This window comes from Terrapene carolina, unplaced genomic scaffold (genome assembly GCF_002925995.2).
Source record: "Terrapene carolina triunguis isolate 2854851 unplaced genomic scaffold, T_m_triunguis-2.0 Scaffold96, whole genome shotgun sequence".
Classification (NCBI taxonomy): domain Eukaryota; kingdom Metazoa; phylum Chordata; order Testudines; family Emydidae; genus Terrapene; species Terrapene triunguis.
This window is the reverse complement of record NW_020664447.1, coordinates 47,808,308-47,813,307: the sequence shown is the minus strand read 5'-3', so window position 1 is coordinate 47,813,307 and position 5,000 is coordinate 47,808,308. Positions and strand designations below refer to the sequence as shown.

The 5,000-nt window shown below is 39.5% G+C and overlaps 1 protein-coding gene across 8 annotated transcripts in view; it reads right to left on the bottom strand.

Annotated features, from left to right (window-relative positions):
* MEIS2 (Meis homeobox 2) overlaps positions 1-5,000 on the bottom strand; it is a 182,817-nt gene that overhangs the window by 7,456 nt on the left and 170,361 nt on the right. The gene's annotated exons all lie outside the window — the stretch shown is intronic.

The window sequence follows — 5,000 nt, the reverse complement described above, 5'->3', positions numbered from 1 at the left end:
AGCAGCAATAAGTGCTGGCCCAGAAAGACTTCTGCTCTTCTGCAACTCCTGCAGTTTAAGCCTGTAAAGTCAGGGGTCATTTAGAGGTCAGTGCCAGCTGGGGGCGACCTTTTCAGCCAAGAGTGGGACACCCAAGGCAGAGCATTAAGCAACTGCTGACCATAAACTGAGGCACCTTTCAACTCAGTAGAAAGAGGGAGTTGTAGGTACATGTGTTTAATATTAGGCCCAAAAGAACTTTTTCCTCAAATCAGGTACCATAGCTGGAGTAGTGGCCGAAGCGTTTGAGCATTAGATAAAGCCAGTTGTTTGGCTAGAAAGCCTGAATTTAATTGGTTGGTAACCCACAAATAAGTGCTTGCATATTTTCTGTTAGTTTAATGCACAGCAATCCACATCAGCTCAAACTCAGTAAAATCAAACTCAGTAAAAATAATCCCCCCCCCCATATTATTTATACAATTTGTTCAAAACAAGGCAATTTTCTATCACTCACAAACCACACTTGTTTTTATTTTTATCCCTGTTCTTTGTGTTTTAAGAACACTTTAGGGCTTATGTTCAGGTTTTGTCTGGTATTTCACAGTTCAGACTTCAGTCTAGTGACCCTTAAGGAGTGCTAATGAAGTTGAATACTAGTGTTTAATCCTCTTCAGAAATACTAACATGCCGGTCATCCAAAACAGCCTCTTTAACTGCCATTGGGCCTGATCCAAAGTCCACTGAAGTTAATGGGAGTTTTTCAGTCAATAATGGAAAATTCAATTAATCAGCTCACTTAGTCGAATTCTAACACTTACACAGCTGGGCATCCGACATATACTATACTAGCCACTGAGTCGCTCCCCTCAGGTTAAAGTCCATCAGAGATAACAAAAGACAGTACACCTTTGTTTAGATCTCCTGTAATCACACTGGTGGGAATTCCATTAGACAGATGCATAAATGCTACAAATAACACCAAAGGGCTTTTTTGCATCTCAATGTTTACATCCAAAACAAAGACATTCTTTATTCTTCAAGGAAAGTATAGCTCAGTTGTCAAAAATGTCATCCTGCCTCTGAATTAGTCAAGAGGAGACTTCAAGTATTAAAAATAAAAACAAAGAATTGATTCTGTTGCTCATTCCTTCAGCTAGCAGTGATTTCAGCATGGTGGAGGTATTTCCTACTCTAATACTGTGACTTCTAGACACAGTTTCCGTCCCCAAAGACAAAGGTCTCTGATAGGACTTAATTTGCTTAGCTGCTTTCCAGCAATGTTACCACGTTGACCAAATGGGGGCTGACCTGAACCTTCTGTATCCAGCATGCCTTTTATCAGCTAAAGTTAAGGCCAATAGAGATTAAGAGAAAAGCCTGATAAGACTGTTTTCTCTTCTCCTATGAGCTTCTAATGATGTATACAGATGGCAAGGTTTTAAAGAATGCAATGAGTGCTTATTTGGGCGGCCTGTAAAAAATCATAAACAAGAGACCCTCCCACGCTTTTTGTCTTCCGAGCCCCTATTTTCTTCAATCCAGCCACTCTTTAGGGAAACTAAATTGCTTTTTCAGTTTTTATTTAAACCCCAACCACTTTTATTATTTACATCTGGTGGTGCCCTTATTTATGTCCCTTTCCACTTCCTTCCAAACACTCCCTTACTCACAGGGCTGCAAGGCATTATGGTTCTTCAGTCTCAGCAGGAGAACTCCACACTGCCTTCAAACAAATAATTAAGGGGAAGGTTAAAGGTTCACCAAGAGGTCATATCTTTGGATACTGGTCAGAATGTTTACATTAGTAAAAAAATGGGCGTCCTCTGAAGTGTTTTTTCAATGGGGTTTACACAACAATGCAGGACATTAAGAACATTTTAAGTCCTGAAAGTAAAGTGACTCAACTGGCTCACATGTATGAGTATACAAAATTTGGTTTGACAGTGTTACATATTCAACCAGGATACTGGCTTTATGGGATGGATTTTGAAAACCCAGCCTCTGTGTCTGCATGCACTTGCCAGACATTCACTTCCAAAGGAAGACATTTTGTCCTAGGTTTATTAAACCCACAGGAGTAATTCTAGATCTTCTATATGAACTACTAGATGATTCAGTAGGTATTTTCTGATGAGGAAGCTGAAGCCCTGAAAGTGAGCCCCCAAAACTGTACTGCCTTACAGAAAAATCCGCTAGGGAGACTTGTACTAAATTATAAGGCCACATATTTCTAGTAAATGCTGAAAGACCACCATAGATATAATTGCTAATGAACATAGCACTTGATTTTGAGCCCTACTTTCTAGGTGTTCCTTTTTGTTCTTAAATTTTGCACATGCAAAAAATTGCAAGTGCAATTGATGTCACTTAGACATGCAAGTACCTTGCTGTAGGGGGCAGGGGTACAGTCAAGTAATTGGACATCTAGGTTTTCAAAGGAGCATACGAGAGTTAGGCACCCAAATCCCATTGAAATTTAATTCCCTTTGAAAATCCCAGCATAAAATTGCATCACTTATGCCCTCAAGTAACTATATGTGAAAAATGTCATCTGAAATTATTTGTATCAACAAAACTGCAGATGCAAAAGCAGATGTAGAGTTCAGTTCAGGCTGAAAATCAGGTCCAATATTCATTAGCAATGACTACATCACATAAACTGCCAGCACAACTGGCAGAAATACACAGAATAGTGTTTGTGTATTATTATTTATAATACACCATCAATGTGAATGATGCATAATAGAGAAATGGAAGCCATAGTCCCTGCCCTAGATTTTACATTTTCTGAGGGCTTTTCTTTTAAATGCATCAAGGTGTTATTTTTGGGGCCGAAATAAAGCAAGATCTAGTCCTTGCAAAATATTTCAGTTCATGCATTACAGAAACACTGTAATGTTACTTTGGCAGAAATGTTTTTAAGGGGCATTAAAAGACCAGTGAAAAAAATTAAACGAAAATGCAAATAACACTAGTTTTAGCATTATTTGGGACCCTATGAAACAGGAATTCACAGCTCTGTTCCTTAGCACTAATTGCCAACCTCGATGGTTGCCTTCACCCAGAGACCAAAGACTGAAAGGGAAAAGGTGAACGAATCATCTCCAATGGAGAGAACTGCTCTATTATTAATCGTAATAATTATTTGTATTCTAGGAGCACATAGCAGTTCCAACCAAGATCAGGGCCCTGTTTCACTACGTCCTGTTCAAACACATAATGAGAGACATTTCCTGTCCCAGTCTGAATAGCCTGGATAGACAAAAGGTGGGAGAATGATAGCATGATTGTTATTCCCGGTTTATAGAAAAGAACTGATACAGAGGGAGATTAAGTGACTTGCCCAAGATCATACAGGGAGTCTGTGGCAAAGCCAGAACGTGACCCTAGATTTCTCCACTCCCCATCCTGTGATCTGTCCAGTCTACCATCTACATAAACATCTTTCCTCTCTCCATCCATATTAACATCAGGCACATTGGCAGGGGCATAGGAATGAAGCTCACATTGCCGTTATATGTGCCATACCTGTTCTGTGGATAAACAGGGGACTTCAGCCTCCAGGGCTGTCAATTTGGCACCTGTCACAAGCTCTACATTCATACACATGCAGAATTTGGCCCTTACCCTGGAATGATAAACGAGGCGTGTATTGTTAAGGAGAATACATGTAATTGGTGTACTATGTATAATGCAACTCTCACTCCCATCATTTTGCAGATTTCAGATTACCACCCCTACTAATTCGAACAGTGGGCATTGGCTAGGAAAGGATGTATTTCTATTAGCATTGTTACATAAAGCAGTCACTTAAATGATACAGGGTCAAAATCTATTCGCCTTTCTCACTCAAATGGTTCCACTAATTTCATTGGAGCTATTTGTGTGAGCAAGTCAAACAGGATATAGATCAACATGTAAGATGATGTGGACATTTAAAAGAAATCTCATTACTTTATAGTGTTTTATCTGTGCTCAGCCAAAAAAGAGCAGTAGAGGTAAACTAGTGAATTCTACAGTTTGCAGAATATCTTAAGTGTAGTTAGGCATTGCTTAGGCAGACCAGCTGACCTAAGCTTCTTCCCATCTCTAATTAGCACCATTCTAATATTTGTAAAAATTGCAGCTGTTCAAATGACATCACTGTTTTTTTAATCACAAACCTGTGTTCTATATGTTGTAAGAAGTCATACACAATATTTAATTGCATCAACACATGTAGTTACGATATTCTATCTGAAGTCACTCCAGAATGATTTTAAAGTCTCACTTACCTAATACATTTTAATTTTATGATAAACAACATTCTGCTAAAATTTCAAAGAAATACTAATGCAAACTGCAAAAGAAAATATGCAGCAAATACAGATCTCTTGGTCTGCATGCTCAAGCAGGACATATTAAAATACAATTTTTGAGATTTCCCACTGGTTTCATTGTACAAAATTTCATTTTTTAAGATATGGCTCATTCCATTAGTGAATCAGTCAAGGATTAGTATCTGCAAGTGCACTAGATCCTGCACTGATTTATACTGGGCAGGTTGCTTCAACCCCACTGTAAGGCTATTGGAGGAGATTCATTTCACCTGCATAAGGCCACAACAGTCTGGTTTTATGTGGGTGAAAAACAGCAATGTTTGGAAACATGAAATTCATCCCCAAGCTGGGCCCAGACTGGCTGGTTGAAGCACAGAATGGCATTCAGCCCCAATCACTACCTTAGGTTATAGGCTGGCAATGTGAGACCTAAGTGGCGGAGAGGATCTTGTGCTGGTCCTCCACAGCAAAGTGAATTTCCCTTTTTGAGAAGAAGGAGGTAGAATATGAGGCCACAGCGTTTAGCTCTAAAGCTTCGTCAGTATCACTATGCTCTCTTGATTCCACTTAAAATATCCATAACAGACAATGTAGGGTTACCATATGTCCGGATTTTCCCGGACATGTCCGGCTTTTTGGGACTCAAATCCCCGTCCGGGGGGAAATCCCCAAAAGCCGGACATGTCCGGCAAAATCCAG